Below are 18931 nucleotides of genomic sequence, written 5' to 3' on the forward strand. Positions count from 1 at the left end.
CAAACCTACTGTTTAAAGGGGGGTCTTATGCAGATAGCCCCAAGGAAGAAGAAATAGCCCAAAGAAGATTTCCCCAAAATTTTTCAGACCAAGAAAAAGTCTACGGAAAAATACATTTTGATCAGGAAGGAGGAAGGTAAGGAAATTGACAGTGACTAAGTATCTTTTACAAGCCTGACAGGGGTTAGGCTCTTTGCTACACTATGAGCCTGTAACAACTCAGAAAAAGATAGACATTGTAATTTTTTAGAGATGAAACTGAGGCTCAGAATGCTTAAAGAACCTATACCTACCCAAATCTAGACTATTCAAATTCCCAAAGCCCATGCATTCTCTTTCCAAAGAAGAGATCCAGAAGTCAATGTTGCAGACCTAAATTTCAATAATTAACTTTGGAATAAATGCCAGTGTGCGATTAAAATCGGAACGGAGATAGCTTATTGGACAGCAGGACGGAAACAGTATGAAGGGACTGAACAGAGGGGATAAATAGGAGAAAAGTCCCAATATAGATTTAAAATAAAGTTGATCATTTTTCATACAGCTGACCATACTTTACAAATTATCCTAGTACAGAGTACAAACATGTACCAAGAGAGCTAAACCAATGCTTTAAAAACATTTCAACCAGAGCGCCTGGGTGGCTCAGTCAGTTGAGAGTCGGACTCTTAACTTCAGCTTAGGTCATGATCTCAGGGTCGTGAGACTGAGCCCGGCATCAGGCTCCCTGCTCTGTGGGGAGTCTGCTTGAGATTCTCTCTCTCTGCCCCTCTCCACCAACATGTGTGCACACTCTCGCTCTCAAAAAAATAAATCTTAAAAAACAACAACAACAAAACATTTCAACCCACAAAATACGTCATTAAGACCAATGACCTGTGGGAATAGGGGGTGGTCTTGGCCTGCTAATCCTGACCTAGATTAACAGAATTCCAGAGACTATCAAAATGTCATCTTTTTTCAGTAAATACTGAAAATGATGATTTATTTACACATGAAACAAAAATACATTGTTTTAAATCAATGACTCTTAAACGACAGACCAAAGAACGCTTGGAAGCCGAAAGATACATTAATCCATCAGATGCACATCAAGCCCTGCCTAATTATACTAAAAAAATACAGGAACATCATTAATGAAAGCAAACAAAAATCACTGAAAAGCATTACTAAGTTCATGATATTTTTTTGAAATATATTTTTTGAACAATGAGCACTGAAAGTATAAAAATATCATGGAAGGGAAAAATTTGGGGGGAAACTTGGTATTTTTATAAGAAATAACAGCGCAGTTTATAACACTATCATTGACCTACTGAAAACTCATCCACAGGAATCACAGTTTGAGACCTCTGAGTAGTGACTTAGTAATGACAATGTCTTTTGAAATCTATTTTTAAAAAATATTTTTATTTATTTCAGAGAGAGAGAGCATGAGTGAGGGGCAGAGGGAGAGTGATAAGCAGACTCACGGCTGAGCAGGGAGCCTGACATGGAACTCAATCCCAGAACCCTGGGATCATGACCTGAGCCGAAGGCAGATGTGTAACCATCTGAGCCACCCAGGCGCCCTTTTGCAAGCTATTAATGAAAAAGATCTTAGATTTATATACATAATATACACAAACAAAATCTAGGATCCTTTCTTAGCCAACTGGGCACAAATTCTCTATCAGAACTTTTTTGCAGTGAGAAAGGGGGCAAGGGATACAGGGGAATATCTTTGTCTCTAACTCCATTAGGCAAAACCCTTAATATTAAAAAAACAACACCTTAATATTTAATCATTCTCCTATTCTGAAACTATTACAGACTCACAGAATTTCAGTGTTCAGGCTGAGAGCCCTTAAAAAGTTATATTATTCAATCTTCTCCTCCTCACCTTACAAGTAAGAAAGACTTATTCTTGAGAGGGAAAACATTTTCACTTTGAACCCACTAAATACAATATAAATGCAAATACTGTTAGGTGTAAGAGAACTGTGTTACAGTGTCTACAAAGGATTTTGTAAACCTTAGGTGACAGTTTAACATTTAGCAATCCAACAAACCCAGAAGTTACCAACCCCAGAGTAATTCTATCTCAAAAAATGGATGACAAAAAGGTTCCATTTTTATCATACTTAGGAATATACCACCTATTTCAAAATAGTACACCTATGAAGCATCTATGATAAATAAGAAACAAGGACAGGGTAGCAGAGAGAAACTAAGAGCCATCCTTGGCAGGAAGAGAATCCTGAGAAACAACAGCCAATCGTAAGAATGAAAGGATACCGTTCCCACTGAGAATACCAACACTGAAACCTATCAACCAGGACAAGGTTCCTCTTGTTGAGACCTAAAGCAGATCTTTACAGCTCTGGGCAGATACAAGGGATCTATCTGCAGCAGGGACAGCACACCATAGAGGCTGAGTAGACTATGGAGTCAAACAGTATCTGGGTTCAAATATTGGCTACCTCATGCACCAGTAGTATAATACGGTCAAGTAATAACTTGTGTGACTCAGTTTCCTTATCTTTGAACGGGAATAAAAAAAGAACCTAACTTATATGATTGCTGTTGAATAAATGTTATGCTACTATCTACTAACTATTATTTTGATATTAGTATCATGTCAAAAATTAGATTTTCTCCCACATCATTGATACAACACTTCTTCCCAGAATATAAATTGTTGGCAATCCAATCAATAATTAACTTCCAAATGAATTCTATAAAATACTAGTTCCTTTTTGTCTGTAAGTGTCACATATTCAATTTGTCCAGTTAAACAACTGGTAGACCTCTTTACATGTGCAAAGATATCACTTAACAAGTATCTTTGCCTAATAACAAACAGACTTCCTCTCTTTATTTAACAGCACTAAATCTGTCTGTCTTTTAACTCAGCTTCAGCTTTGCTTTTATGCAGCCCAAAGGTTCTGACTGACATTCAGTTTAAGAAGGTAAAGGATAATCACCTTTTTAAAATTTAGCTGATATAGTTCATGAACAAGGTATTTATTTAGTGTCTACTGAGTGCTGGTTCCTTTTTTTTTTTTTTTTAAAGATTTTATTTATTTATTTGACAGAGAGTGAGACAGCCAGCGAGAGAGGGAACACAAGCAGGGGGAGTGGGAGAGGAAGAAGCAGGCTCATAGCAGAGGAGCCTGATGCGGGGCTCGATCCCACAACACCGGGATCACGCCCTGAGCCGAAGGCAGACACTTAACCGCTGTGCCACCCAGGCGCCCCTGAGTGCTGGTTCCTTAAGAACATCAGGAGGAATAGAAGATAGTATGAAGAAGTTCATTAACAAGGATTTTCATTACCTACAAGGCCAAAATCTGTAGTTTTTAACAGCTATTTTTCAAGGGAACACTTGCTCAGTCACGTGCGCCTCTCCCCACTCTCACTGCAAAACTTACAAAGTAACGTGAAGATGACAAAGTTTCAAACATGCTTTACAAAAAAAGCACATGAAAAAATGGGGGGGTGAAACAACTTTCTTGGTTACCACCATCAAATTCAGATCCCTAGTCTTTCTGAGATTTACTATCGGGTTGGATTTTTTCTCTTTTAAACCTCAAGATGACCCATGAGTAAATACTACATGTTATCCTTTTGTCATAGATTTAAAACTGAGGGTTAGAGAAATGAACTGTAACAAGGTAACAGCAAAGCAAGTCTGGAGCGGAATTGGAAACCCAGAAGCTCTGACCCCATATCCCTCCAAAATTCTGTATTCTTAAGTCTATACTATATTTTTCAACCTGGTGGTCACGCCACAGTGAGCTGTGAAGTCAATTCAGTGTATCATGACCAGAATTCGTAAATATTTCAATAAAGAACAGGAAAGGAACACAGAGCATGTGGAGAGGATAAACATTATTTCATGATGTGAAGGTCTATGTGTGTGGATATGTAGTAGGTCACAATGTAAAACATGTCTTACCATGGGATGCAGTAAAAAGATTTTAAAATCATTGCTCTGTACTATATACTGCCTCCCAAGAATTAAATAAGCAAATTAATTTGATGGGTTATGTACTGTATTTTATTCATAAAACCGGAGTTCCTGCTCTTCAAGAGCCTATCCTTTCCATCTACAGAAAATTTCAGTGGTATCCCAAGATGGTCCTTAAGATTTACTAAGTTCAACCACATTAAAGTATATCTGTCAGCATAAACAAAAACTGTAAAAACCTTAAGATCACATCATTTTGATTAGCTATATAATGTGAAAACAATGCCTCTCATCAGAAAGTATGTTTTTTAAAGATTTATTATTTATTTTTTAAAAAGATTTTATTTATTTGGCAGAGAGAGCAAGCACACGAGCACACAAGCAGGGAGAGTGGAAGGCAGAAGGAGAGGGAGAAGCAGGCTCCTCACCGTGCAGAGAGCTTGATGTGGGACTCGATCCCAGGGCCCTAGGACCATGACCTGAGCCAAAGGCAGATGCTTAACTGACTGAGCCACCCAGGTGCCCCTAAAGATTTATTATTTATTTAAGAGGGAGAGCGAGTGAGAGCACAACAGCAATGGGGGAGGAGAAGCAGACTCTCCGCTGAGCAAGGAGCCCAAAGTGGGGCGTGATCCCAGGACCCTGGGATCACAAGCTGAGCCAAAGGCAGACACTTAGCCGACTGAGCCACCCAGGTGCCCCCAGAACATATCTTTACGTCAAATTTAAGCGGGCAAAGCATGGGAACGGAGAGACTCATCAAGTCAGGTTACTTGGTAAGACCAGACCTCAGATCTGAGTGTTCACCACTTTCACAGGAGGCAAGTCTCAAATCAAAGCTCAACTGAGAAACTGAGAAACACCAAAATATATCTGTAGCTTTAATCTTCAAGGTTAATCATTTTTAAAAGCATCTGAACAATCTTTATACTTTATACATTTATATTGCATTATATTAAGCAGTACATAATTTCAGCAACGCCCTTAAGTAAAATTGCCTGACACTTAAGAGCATCCAATGAATGAATTAATGGACTGTAAGCCACCAACTAAGCCTTCCTTTTTAATACTTACCCAGCAGCTAAAGTAAAATTTACTTAAAATTTATAGACAATTGTGTGGAATTGTTAGACTGGGAGATAAAAATGCAGAAGCCAAAGGAAAAAAATAAAGATTTTTTTCTGGTAAGATAAATTTTGGAAACAATTTTAAACATGAAAATAAAATGTTCTCTTACTTGCAAAATTACTGTCCTACGCAAGGCACCAATAGCAAATTCTGCATTTTATCCTAGAAATTCTATACAAACTATCTTTTGGGCAGTGATAATGGCTTTCCCATCAGCTTAAGAAAAATCACTTCTGACTGCAGTAAATATACGGGGGGGGGGGGGATGGAATCCTTTCGCACTGTTAGGTGGTTTGTGTCTACAAGTGTTGAGTTTATTTCCTCTAGGGCAACTCGGGGTTTGACAGCTTTCTGAACCCCGTGGGCCGACTCGGCAGAAACCCTACTCCGTCTCTAAACGTGGTTGTCTAGAGAAAATATAACATTTAACTCAACATAAACTGCTAATAATCAACTTTCAAAGGTCAAAGGGGACCCAGTTTTTAACCTTCCCTCAGCAACACGTGTTTAGTACAAACTTCCGGGTGCGGTTACAATTGGCTGCGCAATTCAATGGATAAAAACGTTGCTTTATTTGACTCTCATTTTCTTGCCCGTTCTTTCCCCACGTTTCTCAACAAGCAACTCCCCAAAACAAAAGCTCCCTACAGTAAACGGAGCCCGCACATAAAAAGGGCTTCTCTGTGCGAGGATCAAGTTAGTGGTCCGCAAACATTAACCAAACAGCAGCACAAAGCCGGGGTGGAAAGGGGAGGAGCTGGATGCCAGGGTCAGGAAAGAAACAATCACAAGGGTTCAGGAACATCCAAATCTCCTCAGCGGTTAAACCGATCCCAAACCACTTCTGGGAAACCACCAGCATGCACTGGTTTGGGGAACTTTAGATGCTCGTTACGCCAAACACTCTTAAAGTAAGCAAATCCCCAACCGCCTTGCTCTACATAGATGCTTATAGTCTGGGAGGCGAGCGAGCTCGAGACAAAATTAACCTAATCACCCGGTGAGGCTTGAAGGTGGCCCCCACGTGTCCCAGGTACCGCCTCGACGCCCTGAGAGCGAGGTAATCCGAAAACTGCAGGTATGGGGTTCAGATTTAGGGCGCCCCTATCTCCTCCCGCACTCACCCCAAGCCGGGAGCAACCCTCGGGCAGGAGGACTTTTGAAGGATTGCGGAGCTCACTTTCCTGCGGGTCCGGGACCTCGCAGTACCACAGCGGAGCAGGGAAAGCAAGAGGGGCGACCCAAGTGGAGCCGGAGCCGGCGTCCGCAGATCCTGCCTCCCCGCCCAAACTGGGTGCCTCTGGCCCGGGACAGCGAGGGCCCCGGGGGCCCCACAGCCCCCACGCGCAGCGACCGCAGGGCCCGGCGCTGACGGGCGGAGGAAGCGAGCGCGGCGGGGCCACCGCCGGGACCTTGCCCCTGAGAGCCCTGGGGCGCGCAGCTGAGGGGGAGGCGAGGGGCGAGGGAGGCCCCAAGCCGGGGTGAGGTGGCTGCCCCCCCCAGCCCGGCCCCACACGGCCCCCTGAGGAGGGTGGGAGTGGGAGGCTGGCTGTCCGGGAGGGGGAGTGTGGAAGCAGAAGAGAGCAAAGAGGAGGACTTACTTTCCCCGCGGGATCCGACGCCGGAACAGCTTCTCCCGGGTGGCAAGAGCTTGAAGAACTAGAGGCGACTGGAGCGGAGGCGGCGGTGGCGGCGGCAGCAGCGGCGTCCGGCTCTGCCTACCTCCCCGCCGCCATCTTGACGCCCCTCCCCCCAGCCCCCCCGCCCCGCCGGAGGGGAGGGGGTGGGGCGACGGATGAGGCGCCGCGCGCACGCAGCGCGCGCCGCACGCCCCACGTGACTTCCTCCCTCTTCCCCCCCCCCCACCCCGCTCCCCAGCGCCCCCCTCCGCCCCGCCTCCCTCCTAGGTGAAGGAAGATGATTTCCCCCCCCATCTTGACCGCCCCCTGCCTTCGCTGCCAAGCACGGACTCCGCCGGCTCCAGCCGACCCGGTACCAGTGGTTGGATCCAAGAGAATTCCGGAACCCAAACGGTCCATTACCGCGGCTCTGGGGTGGGCGAGGGGTGAGGGGGCCGGGTTTCCGAGAAGGGGGAGGGGGGAAGGCGAAGGCCTCCTAGAAGAGTCACGTGTCTACTGCTTCCGCCGGCGCTCGAAAGACCTCGCGAGAATTCCGTTCCCCCTCCCTTTCTGCCCCGCGGGCTGTCGGGAGGAAGGTCTGCGTTCTGGGTTGCCACGAGGAGGTCAGCCGGTGGGCCGGGCGCATGCGTCCTACACCTGCTTTCAAAGTCGGGCTAGGAGGGGCCCGAAGCTATTTTGAAAACGCTTTTGGTGTGTGGCTTCGGTCCAGGAAGTTACCTAGTGGAGTTTCTGTTACCCAGTCAGTCCTAGAAAAAAATATTCGCGTATTCATTGCTTGTTAAGGCTCGCTCAAAGCACTTTATTCAGTATGAAACCGCAGTATAACTCGGAGCCCCTCTGCTTGTCCACTGCCATTATCATACCCTAAGGGGTGTGAGCAGAGTCAGTCCCAATTTTTTTCTGAACAAACTATTGCTCTCAATGATTGCTGCAGAGTAGGTCTGTCGCTATCATCTCTCGCTTCCCTAATTTCTCCTCCTTCACCTCCTCGTTCTTCTTTCTCTTCTTATCAAATGACTCCACAGAATAAACAAATTAACTTCTTGGTAACCCTTTTGTAAAGTCATTCTGAATGCTGTTTGACTCCGTTGCTTAGGTAATAGGCACGCCTGGGTGATTCTTGCCCCCTACTGGTGGCGCATCCCACTGGCCTTGAACTGAAAGAAACACTTGGGAGTTTAAGGTGTGAGCTCTTCAAGAGGAAAGTAGAGGGAAATGGGTGAGGGGGAAAAAAAAGTCATGTTAAGATGATTATGAATCTTCCAACTTGGCGTCTGTATACCTAAGTATGTATTACATATGTATATACATATAAATGAACATTTTAAATTGCCGACTAATCACTTTATTTCCATTATCTCATTTCATCCTTACACACCAAAAAAACCTGGTAAAAGGAAAAATGATAAAACTAGTTCCATAAGAAAACGCCCTCGTCTGTCTTCTTCACTGCTAGCCACTGGACTAGTTTATGGTCTAGTGTCAGCAAACAAGCTATTACAAATCTGTCCGTTATGGAAGGAGAAAGAACTAAGGAAGGAAGCGGGGGAAAATCTAAAACATTGTAGTTAATGCTTCAGTGTCTTCCAAGCTTGGTTGGTACAGTTCAGTTTCCAAGTGACTCTCAAATGCTCTCTGCACGCTAGGACTACGTAAGTACTATATTCTAACAGTAGGTCTGACCTAGAAACTCCCACCTTTAGAGGTACTTTCTGAGCATCCAAGCGAGATCCTTGATGCCATCTCTGCATAATCTCCTTATCGGGGACCCAGGTAAAGGGTGATGTTTCAGGAGATACCTGCAGTATAACTGCATATGCACACAAATGTCCTGCGCAAGGTTATTCCCTGCAGCATTATTTGTAGAAGCAAAAGATGGGAAACAACCTACATGTCTTTGAAGACAGGACTGGTTAACTAAACTGTGGTACTTTCCTTCAGTGAAACAGTTGTTCAAGAGAATGAAACGCTTCTGTCTATGAGAATGTGTAGTAACGTATTTCGTGTGTGCGTACACATACAGCATCTCAGAATGAGAACGCAAGTAGCAGCTGTTATCAGGGGATGGGAATCAAGCTACTGAGGATCAGAAGCAGAGGAAGACTTACCGGGTACACCCAGAACAGAGATGCTATTGGAAGCAGATGATTCAGAAAAAAGAAATTCCCCATTAAGGCATGGTAGTGGCTGTTACAGCTGCACTTTGCACTCCATTCAACAAGTAATAATAGAGCCCTTACTATGCACCAGGTACTATGTTAGAGAGGAGGGGCACAGATTTAAGAAAATCAAATGAACGGGGAGACAGGGATCGTCCCTGCCCATCATGTCCTTACAATCTAGTGGGCATCAATCCAAAAATTACACAAAATATAAACTTGTAGGTGTGGGTGGCTGGCTCAGTCGGTTAAGTGTCTGCCTCCAGCTCAGGTCATGATCTGGAATCCAGCCCCACATAGGGCTGTCTGCTCCACAGGGGGCCCGCTTCTCCCTCTCCCTCTGCCCTTCCTCCTGCTTGTGTTCTCTCTCTCTCAAATAAATAAAATCTTTTAAAAAATGTAAACTTGGGGCACCTGAGTGGCTCAGTTGGTTAGGCGTCTGGTTCAGCTCAGGTCATGATCCTGGGGTCCTGGGATCAAGTCTTACATGGGGCTCCCTGCTCAGCGGGCAGTCTGCTTCTCCCTCTGTCCCTCACCCCGCTCGTTCTTGCTCTCTCTCTTGCTCAAATAAATTAAATAAACATAAATAAATAAAAATAAAAAATGTAAACTTGTAACTATGACATTGCTACAAAGAAGCTAACAGCCTTTTACAGAGGAATTTGACCTCATCAGGGAAGTCAAAGAAGGTTTCCCCTGAGGAAGTGATAACTGAGCCGAGATTTGAAAAGTAGGTATTATGTAGGCAAAGAGAAGAGGGAACTGCATTTCAAGAAGAGGAAACAGCATATGCAAATGTCCTGAAACAGGTGGGAACTAAGCAAGGAGGGACAGTAACAGGGCAAGGGCATCGGTTGTTAAGACATTGTCTCTCAGCTCCAAACCCAAGCTTCCACAGTCTGCAAAACTACGTTTCTGCTTTGCCAGCTGTTTCAGTGTTTGCTTCTGCAATAGGGAGCTCGGGAGGGAGACGACAAGGCTGGAGGAAGAAAAAGTTTCTTGTGAACGTCATCCCAGCACCGTGTCTTCGCCCTGGCAGCTGCATTTCCTCCCATAGCAGCAGCTCTCCTGACTTTTCCCCAAGCCTCGTCAAACCCTACTCTCAGACATGAGGACCAGCAGGAACCTCCACAGGGTCATCCTGTAAGGTCAGAGACACTAGCATCGGCTGAGCACAGCCCTCTCTTTGGAGTTGAGGTTTCAGCAACATGGGGCCCATCTTTTAATGTTTCTTAGTGATACCAACCCCTTCCCTTTGTCCCCTTTGCCTGAGTGGTGAGAGCTGCTTCCTGCAGTTCCTACCTCTGTGATGCCTTAAAGTTGTCTTTTCATTCTTTCAAGTTACCTAGTTAACCATTTAGACCCAGTTAACAATTTTTAAAAACGTTTTATTTATTTTGAGAGAGAGAGAGAGCCGGGGGTGGCGAGGCAGAGGGAGAGAGAGAATCTCAATCATGCCCCAACATGGGGCTCGATCTCATGACCCCAAGATCATGACCTGAGCCAAAATCAAGAGTCAGATGCTTAACCCACTGAGCCACCCAGGCGCCCCCTTACATTAATTTATCTCTATTCAAAACCTGGTATAGTTTCTGCCTCCTGTGTGAACTTTGATTGACATGGCAAGTAACAAGGAATTACCAGTAGGATTATAAAAATAGATGAAGGCCATTCTCAAAAAGCCTTTTGTAACTGAGTTTGGACTTTATTCTGTAGGCTATAGGGAGCTGAGAAGCCTGCTATGCAGAGACCTGCTGTGGTTGGATGTGTATTCTAGAAGGATCCCTCTGGAAGCAATGTAGCAGATGGATCTAAGAACTGGACTGCAGGTATGAGGAATAGACAGGTTGAGAGAAGACAAGAACAGAAACTGAAAGTGAGTAAAATTGTTGAGCAAAAGAAGAGGGCCAGGTTCAAGAAATATTTAGGAGGTAAAGCCAGCAACACATAGTGGCTGGTTGGATGGGGGTTGTGGGGAGGGAGGAGTCTAGAATGAAGCCTCAGTTTCTCCCTTTGGTACCTAGGTAGATAATAGTGCCATAGCTGAAATTGTGACTTCAGGAAGACAAACAGATCTGAAGAGGAAGACAATGAGTTTAGCTTTAATGTGGAAAGTTTTGCTTATCTATTGCTATGTAATAAACAACCCCAAGCCTAATGAGTCAACACAACAATCATTTTGTTATTTCTCAGGATTCTGCAAGCTGGGCTGGGCTCAGCTGGAGAATTCTGCCGGTCTTGCTAATGGTCACTTGTGTGACTATAACTAAGTGGCTTCAGCTAGGATGCTGGGACAACTGTATTTCTCTCTCTCCGTGTGGTCTGTCCAATTGCCTCATGGTTCTTACATGGTGGCTCCAGGCTCCCAAGAACCGAAAAGCAGAAGCTTCTAGCCTCTCTTGAATTTTAGCCTTGCAGCTGACATAGTGATGTTTCTACCACATTCCGTCGATTAAGAAGGCCACACAAGACTCAAGGAAAGACAACACAAGAGCGTGAATGGAGGGGCGATGCCTGGCTGGCTCAGTCAGTAGAGCATGCAACTCCTGATCTTGGGGTTGTGAGTTCAAGCCCCATGTTGGGTGTAGAGATTACTTAAAAATAAAATGATCTTTAAGTAAAAAAAAAAAAAAAAAAAGTAGGGGTACCTGGGTGGCTCAGTCGGTTAAGTGCCTGACTCTTGATACCTCAGCTCAGGTCTTGATCTCAGGGTCATACAAGTTCAAGCCCCACGTTGGTCTCCACACTGAGCATGGAGCCTACTTTAAAAAAAAAAAAAAGTATGAACAGTGGGAGGCATTGTTCATTAGAGACCATGAAAGTAAGTCTATCGTGAGGAATTTTAAGGGGAGATGTCTAGCAAGCAGTTGGGAGTCTACAGCTTGAGGATCTAGACGGGGATTAAACATGAGAGAGGATAAAACTAGAGAGAATGCAGAGAGAAAAGCAGGGGGCGAAGGGTGGAACCCTCAGGTTGTGTCTAAGAGGTGAGCACTCAGCCTGATGAAGGTCCGTCAGAGAGGTCAAAGCAGAACCAGGGAGAAATGATCTCACGGATGCCAAGAAAGTCCGGTTTCAAGGACTGAGTGGTCGGCAATAGCTGATGCAGCAGACGGCACCAGAACCTGACTAAAGCACCTATTGGATTTCTCACCATGGCAGACATGTGGACAGAGGGATTTTTGTGGGTTTTTTCCCCTTTTTGAAGACTTTTTTTTTTTTTAGTTTTATATTCATAGCAAATTTAAGGGGAAGGTACAGAGACTTTCCATATACCCCCAACTCCCACACATGCACGGCCTCCCCAGTTACCAATACTCCCTACTGGAATGGTACAGTTGTTACAGTTGTGCTAGACCCGCCTTGAGACATCATCGTCACCCGAAGTCCGTGGTTTACCTTAAAGTTCACTCTTGGCGCCGTTCATTGTATGGGTTTGGACAAATGCATAATGACATGTACCTACCATTATAGTATCACTATCCCAGAAATCTTCTGTGCTCTGGAACACGTTGTTTTTGACTACCCCAAATCCATCTCTCCTTCTTCAGACAGTGGCACCTTAATTTTATTTCTCTCTCTCAAAGTCCATGTGGTTTGGAAAGTGCTAATCCTCTCCCATACACATTCCCTCAGATTGGAGCATTTAATTCAGGTCTGGCCAATTGGAATGCTGGACACACATCCAGGCCCCATCGATAGATTCAGTGCCAAGCCATTGAGTTTCAGTTTCAGAACTTTACATTGAAAGTAGTAGGAAGAACAGGTGCCTGGCTGGCTCAGTCGGTAGAACATGTGACTCTGGATCTTGGGGTCATGAGTTCAAGCCCCATGTTGGGCATAGAGCTTACTCAAAAAAAAAATAAATTATAAAACATAAGACATCAACTGAAAGTGGTAGGGAAAAGACAGTGCCTCACCACTGGTGTTGCTAAGAGCACTGGGAAGTGGGGGTAGAGGCCACATGAAATGGGAGACCCACTCTGTAAGGCCAACCTAGAAAGTGGTAGGGCAAAGATGTGGATAGGGAGGGAGAGGGCAAGACTAAATCCAGATGACATTCTTTGACTCACTGGATACCATCAGGCCTGAAGTTACCCGTACCCTTGAACTTTTCTGTTATGAGTGATAATAGACTTCTTCATTTCCTTGGGCCAGATTGAGCTGGGTTTCTTTAATTTGCAATCCAAAACAGTCTTGACCAATACAGATATTAATTTAAAATGGAAAAGTTGAAAGGTTGAAACATGTATTTAAACTAATTTTTAAAAGTCTTCACTGGCCTAATTATCAAACTTTTTAGGGTACAGACTGATGTGGACTCAAACTGTCCCAAGAGAGTATGGACATTTTTAATCCACATAGAGTATCTCTGTAGGAAAGGGAAAAACAGAATGGAAGAATGCAGAGAGAGGAAGGCAAAGACTTCGGGCACAGGCCTTCAGGCCCAAGTAACAAGGGTTGAGTTTCTTGCCTTTAAACATGTCAGGTATCCAAGAATCGTTACTTGTTTCTTAATACAGACTTCCAGAACGTTATGACAACTCTCACACACAAAAAGTGTTTATCGTCATTATTTCCTTGGATCATTGCTATAACCTGTCTACCTTCTCTAAGGTATTATAGTAGCATATGCATAGGATAGTGCTGGAGTGGGGAAGTGAGATTAAGGAGAAGAGTTTCTGTTTAAAGGTTTCACCCTGTGTGTGTATTAACTTAAAGTAATACCTTTTTTATTTTTTTAAAGATTTTATTTATTAGAGAGCAAGAGCATGCAGGTGTGGGGTGGAGGGGCAGAGGGAGAGAAAGAAGCAGACTCCCCACTGAGCAGGGAGCCCCACGTGGGGCTCTGTCCCAGGACCCCAGTATCATGACCTGAACCACAGGCAGACGCTTAACCGATGAGCCACCAGGTACCCCTTTTTTTATGTTTTTATAATGGATGCCCTGCTATTCATTTTTGAAAATGTCCCTTAAAAGCATCACATTTAAGATATCTAAATTATTAAACACAGACACACTATTGTCATGGGCTGAATTGTGTCCCCCACGAATTCATACGTCAGAGTTCTAACCCCCAGTACCTCAGAATGTGACCTTGGAGACAGGGTCTTTACAGATCAAATCAAGTTAAAATGAAATCGTTGGTATGACCCCTATTCCAGCGTGACTCGGTCCTTATAGAAGGGAAATTTGGAGACACGTGGGGCCACGTGAAGGTGAAGGCAGAGGTCAGGGCGATGCTTCTACAAACCAAGGGACGCCTAAGTTTGTCAGCATACCACCTGAAACCAGGGGAGAGTCATGGAACAGACTCTTCCCGACGGCCCTCCGAGGGAGCCAGCTCTGTCGGTACTTTGGGTTTTGGACTTCCAGCCTCTAGAACTGTGAGGCAATTACGTTTGTGTTGTTTAAGGCCCTCAGTTTGTGGTGCTCTGTGACAGCAGGCCTAGCAACTAGTCCAACTGTTAGGTACGTGTCTCAGAAAGAAGGTGATGTCTACTCACCCCTCCAGACTCAGATTAAAGGTCTATCCAAAAAACAGAATAAAAGCCCACGCAGAGGGGCGCCTGGGTGGCTCAGTCGTTAAGCGTCTGCCTTCGGCTCAGGGCGTGATCCCAGAGTTCTGGGATCGAGGCCCACATCGGGCTCTTCCGCTGGGAGCCTGCTTCTTCCTCTTCCACTCCCCCTGCTTGTGTTCCCTCTCTCGCTGGCCCTCTCTCTGTCAAATAAATAAATAAAATCTTAAAAAAAAAAAAAAAAGCCCATGCAGAAAAAAATTTAAAAATCACATTGTAAATTGAACAGTTTAATCTGTGCTTTTAAACCACCTTGAAACTGACTTTTCAAACAAACACTCTTACCGATCAATATATACATTCTCCATTTCCTTTTTTAATAAAATGATAACCTTTAAGGAATTCCCAATCAACTGAAGAACTACTTTATAATACCTTTTCTTAAAAAGAGCCTGGGTGGCTCATTTGGTCAAGCAGTTAAGCATCTGACTCTTGATCTCAGCTCAGGTCTAGATCTCAGGGTCATGAGTTCAAGCCCCGCGTTGGGCTCCAACCCTGGCTGTGGAGCCTACTTAAAAAAATGGGGGGGGGGTGCCTGGGTGGCTTAGTCAGTTAAGCATCTCCCTTCGGCTCAGGTCATGATGCCAGGGTCCTGGGATCGAGCCCTGTGTCGGGCTCCACGCTCAGCACAGAGTCAGCTTCTCCTCTCTCTGCCCCTCCTCCCTTCTTGTGTTCTCTTTCTCTCAAATAAATAGGTAAATAAAATCTTTTTTAAAAAAGGATGTGGGCTGGAAAGAAGACACACCCATTTAACAGATGAGAAAAAAAGACTCAAGCAAAGAAGCTATTGGCTCTATATCATCTGATACCAAATTTTATACTATAGACATCATTTTTGTGTATTCTCTCCATGCTCAATAGCAAGGAGCCTGACCACAGAATCCTCTCTTCAAATGCTACTTAATAGACAAGTTTTGGCTTCCCTTTGAGGACACCAAGAAAAGAATGGAGATAGAGAAGAAAGTGTTAATAGCCCAAATTATAGCAATTCCCTAAGATGCGATTTTGTAACTTTATTTTAGTCACTGCTAAATGGCTACCATTTCCAACTCCTACATCTCCATATGCTTTATATTCACTCTCTCGTTTAATCCTAACAATAAGCCTCTGAGGTAAAGCGTATTGTTTTACTGTCACTTGCTTGAGTTCCAAATATATTACATATATTGTATATATATTACACATTAATGTATGTATATATGTAAAAAGAGAGGGGAAGTTTTATATGTTTATATATGTGTTCCATCCATCCATACTTACATATATATGTATATGTATATATATAAACACACACACAAATAATAGAAAAAATACGTGTGCGTGTTTATATATTACGTGTATTCACAGAAGAATGAGATGGACTTAGTAGGTCACACTGGCCTCCAGCTGAGGACCTTTAGTTTACACATGCCCCATTTGATAGAACCTCACAAGAATGGATGCTAACATGACATATTTAACAATAGCAAAAGCCTGGAGCAAATACGAATGCAAAAATAACACTAGAGTAAGGAAAGTAATCTTAGCACTGGTGTGATTTCACCCACATGATGTAACCATCTTAAGAAAGTGGGGATCATTAAGCAAACATTCCAGAAACATGTCACATTATTCCAAGATTCCAAGCCTCAAAATAGATTATTGTAATTTATGTAACTATTTGCAGTGATTAACTGTTCAGATTCACCAATCTACCTATCCTTGGCTTAAAACCATTTAGTGACTTCCCGTTAGACTTGGAATACAAGTCTGAGCCCTTACCATGACTTTCCTGTCGGTCTGGGTCTAGGAAAACAGAATTTAAAATAGGAAATTCATTAAAGAGGTGGTGGGAACAGTAAGATAACTTAATTGCAAGAAGTAGCTTCCACCGTGATGGAGACTAAGTTAGGGAGATTAGAGCTAGAAGAATCAGGAGAGCCTGTAAGAACCTGGAGGCTGAACCAAATACCACTGGGAAAAGCAGCATGTCATCATTACTTAGGAGACCATGATGAGAATTGCAAGCAAACAGTCACGAGTAAGTCCCTTTTCCCTCCCCCTGCCTTCCAGATTCCCTGGATCCTCCCCTGGTGACAAAACCTAACCCTAGCTGACAAAGGAGCAATAGGGTTTGCAGCCCCAATACTGTGGAACGGAAGAGAGAAAAATGGATTTGGAGCTGAGAGGCCAGCCCAGCCTTCAAGGGCCTATGTGATCTAGCACCTGCCTACGTCTCCAGCCTGATTCCTTCCATTCTCCCCACCATGTGCTCAATTCCAGTCACATTGGGTGTCTTTTCCTTTGGGTGTCTTTTCCTTTCCCAAGCACACTAAGCTCATTCCCGCCTCCAGACATTCACACATGCTATTCCCTCCACCTAGAAGTACCTTTTCCCTTGGGTCCTATTTACTTAGGGTATAACTTAAAGCCACCAATCAAAGAGGATTTCTCTGACTTCATCAAATCTACAGAAGCAAACTTCTCCCAACTCATGTTCCATAAAATTACCCCATTTTACTCATAGCATTAATCACAATTTAAAATTATCTTTTTTTTTTTTTAAGATTTTATTTTTAAGTAATCTCCACACCCAACATGGGACTCAAACTCGTAACTCCGAGATCAAGAGTTGCACGCTCCAGGGGCACCTTGGTGGCTCAGTTGGTTGAACATCTGCCTTCCGCTCAGGTCATGATCCCAGGGCCCTGGGATTAAGCCCTGCATTGGACTCCCTGCTCAGCGGGGAGTCTGCTTCTCTTTCTCCCTCTGCCCCTGCTCCTATGCTCTCTCTTGCTCACTCTCTCTCTCAAATAAATAGAAAAATCTTAAAAAAAAAAAAAAAGTTGCACACTCCACCAACGAAGCCAGCCAGGGACCCCTAAAATTATCTTCTTAAAAAGTGGTTTCTTATTTGTTTCTTCCCTAAAAAATATGGGGAAGGATCTGTGTCATATTCATCACTGTATCTTTGGGGTACCAAATGGTGCCAGGTATACAATTTACTAAGTTTAATGCATTTACAATTTAAATGCATTTAAAAGTTTTTTAAGAAGATTTTATTTATTTGACAGAGAGAGAAAGCACAAGCAGGGGGAGCGGGAGAGACAGGCTCCTAGCTGAGCAGGGAGCCTGATGTGGGGCTCGATCCCAGGACCCTGAGATCATGACCTGAGCTGAGGCAGATGCATAACTGATTGAGCCACCGATTGAGCATCCCTGACTCTTGCTTTCTGCTTAGGTCATGATCTTGGGGTTGTGAGGTGCAACCCTACCTCAGGCTCCACGCTCAGCGGGAGTCTGCTTGAGAGTCTTCACCCCCCCACACACATACTCCTCCCTCCACCTCAAATAAAATAAAATAAGTCACTCTCTACTTTTCCCAGTGCTTTCACATACATCACCTTATTTAGCTTTCCTTCATTTTTCTTTTCTTTTTTTTTTAAGATTTTTATTTATTTATTCGACAGAGAGAGAGACAGCCAGCGAGACAGGGAACACAAGCAGGGGGAGTGGGAGAGGAAGAAGCAGGCTCATAGCAGAGGAGCCTGATGTGGGGCTTGATCCCATAACGCCGGGATCATGCCCTGAGCCAAAGGCAGACGCTTAACCGCTGTGCCACCCAGGCGCCCCAGCTTTCCTTCATTTTTCTGTGTAATGGTAGAGTCCTTGGGCAATGGCGAGGACGCCAAAACCTTCTTGGGGACCAGACAGAGGATGAGCGACCTCTGCCTACATCTCCAGGAGGGGCCCCCAGAGAAGAGCTGTAACTGGACCCCCTCCCTGTGTTCAAAGCAAAGACTATCCAAAACATGTGTTTCTCTGGGGACTTACTGATGTAGGGTCCCCCGAGTGAGGTACGGGGCAGGGTTGTTTCCCTGGGATTAAGGTAGCCATCTAGTGGACTCGGAGTCTCAAGACTGATCCAGCAGTTAAACTGCTAGGTGATCTTGGGCAGCAAGTAAGTTACCTGGTCCCCCTGGTCGCCTCTCTTTCTCCACCTGGAAAATGGGTAGGTAACGTGGGCTAGGATTTCTGCGGTTCTGGGAGGTTCATCCTCTGACCCATTTAGTTGGTAGGAGCTGTGCCAGCTAGTTTCAAATACTGGAAGAATAGACTCAATAAACCTTCCAAACTTTGAATGAATGAATGAAACTGCTGAGGAGTCAACGGGCTGGAGACGCCAAACTGCTAGGAGAACTAGGGTTTGCAGGTCATAAGGGGGGGCCGAGGGGTCAGAGGTCGGGTTCCGGTCAAACCCGAGAAGAACCGGAAGTCTCCGATCGGGTCCACTCTGAGCCTGGGCCTCCAGCCGCGTGACTAAACCTCCCGAGGCGGAGCTTCAGCACCGGGAGGGGGCGGAGTTTGGGGCCTCCCAATGGCAGCGCCGGTGTCCTCCCGCCTCAGCCAATCAGCGCAGGGAGACGGTAAAATTTAAACCCCCTCCCACCTCCTCCGCCGGGACCTGTCCCTAAAGCGCTTGTAGAAAGTGCG

At 44.6% G+C, this 18931-nt stretch overlaps 1 protein-coding gene and 1 non-coding gene across 5 annotated transcripts in view; one reads left to right on the forward strand and one right to left on the reverse strand.

Annotated features, from left to right (window-relative positions):
• SBNO1 (strawberry notch homolog 1) overlaps nucleotides 1-6948 on the reverse strand; it is a 54405-nt gene extending 47457 nt beyond the window's left edge. For all 4 annotated transcript variants that reach the window (XM_045778462.2, XM_045778445.2, XM_045778454.2 and 1 more), the window contains exon 1: nucleotides 6682-6948. The gene's annotated coding sequence lies outside the window, so the exon portion shown is untranslated. The remainder of the gene's footprint in view (nucleotides 1-6681) is intronic.
• Nucleotides 6949-12647: 5699 nt separating this feature from the next.
• TRNAQ-CUG (transfer RNA glutamine (anticodon CUG)) lies at nucleotides 12648-12720 on the forward strand. The gene has a single exon. It is a non-coding gene; the product is annotated as a tRNA-Gln (tRNA).
• Nucleotides 12721-18931: the final 6211 nt, after the last annotated feature.

Source organism: Ursus americanus, chromosome 30 (genome assembly GCF_024610735.1).
Source record: "Ursus americanus isolate L20-20 chromosome 30, mUrsAme1.1.p, whole genome shotgun sequence".
NCBI lineage: Eukaryota > Metazoa > Chordata > Mammalia > Carnivora > Ursidae > Ursus > Ursus americanus.